This window comes from Geospiza fortis, unplaced genomic scaffold (assembly GCF_000277835.1).
Source record: "Geospiza fortis unplaced genomic scaffold, GeoFor_1.0 scaffold10, whole genome shotgun sequence".
In the NCBI taxonomy this organism is placed as follows: domain Eukaryota; kingdom Metazoa; phylum Chordata; class Aves; order Passeriformes; family Thraupidae; genus Geospiza; species Geospiza fortis.
In genome coordinates, this window is record NW_005054326.1 from 2,887,109 (window position 1) to 2,887,910 (window position 802).

The window sequence follows — 802 nt, forward strand, 5'->3', positions numbered from 1 at the left end:
CAGTGCTATTTTCAACGGTCCATTGTAGGAAATTAAAGTCACATCCTAGCCACAAAACAAAACAAAAATCTTCTCCACTTTTCAATATAGTAAAACCTGAGATTTGAGTCACAAACTAGCTAAACTTACAGTAAAAAAACCCCAAACATAACCCAAGCTGCTGACTTGAATTAGGGCTTCAGTTTGCTGCTGACAATTTTTTTTTAAAGCTGTTGGCCAGGGTTAAGTATTTGTTACTACAGTTTTCAGCTGCCTGCACTGAAATTAGACAAAAGAATGCAGTTTCTCCTCAAGGTGTTCTGAGGGTTCTGGGGAAGGCCCTGGGGGCAGGAAGGATGCAGCTTTACACAGTGGCTCTGGTACCATCCCTCGCTGACCATAAACCTCTCATGGCAACGTGCACATGGAGCCCAAGGTGAGCAGTAGCCAAGGTGGGAGGGAAGCAGCTGGGTTGATGTTAAAAACATGAGAAGGGCTGTGCCTCATCTCCTGTGAAACCTCCATCCTCGAGATGGAGGTGTCTGCCCTGGGGTGCAGAGGGTGAGGACATGGCAGAGCCTTGAGAATCTGCAGTTCCACCCTGGAACTGCTCAGGTAAGGACAAAATCCACCACAGCTCATTTCTACCTTAAAAAAAAACCCAAATATTTGAATTGTTTTTCAGCAATTGAATTGTTAATGGGCAAGAAAAGTGTGTTGTGGCCACTCGTACCAGCCACTTCTCTTGCATGTAGCTCTACATATCAACCACTCCTTTATAGCTTAGAAGCCAAAGCAGCTGCCCCTCTCCCAGAAGCCTTTT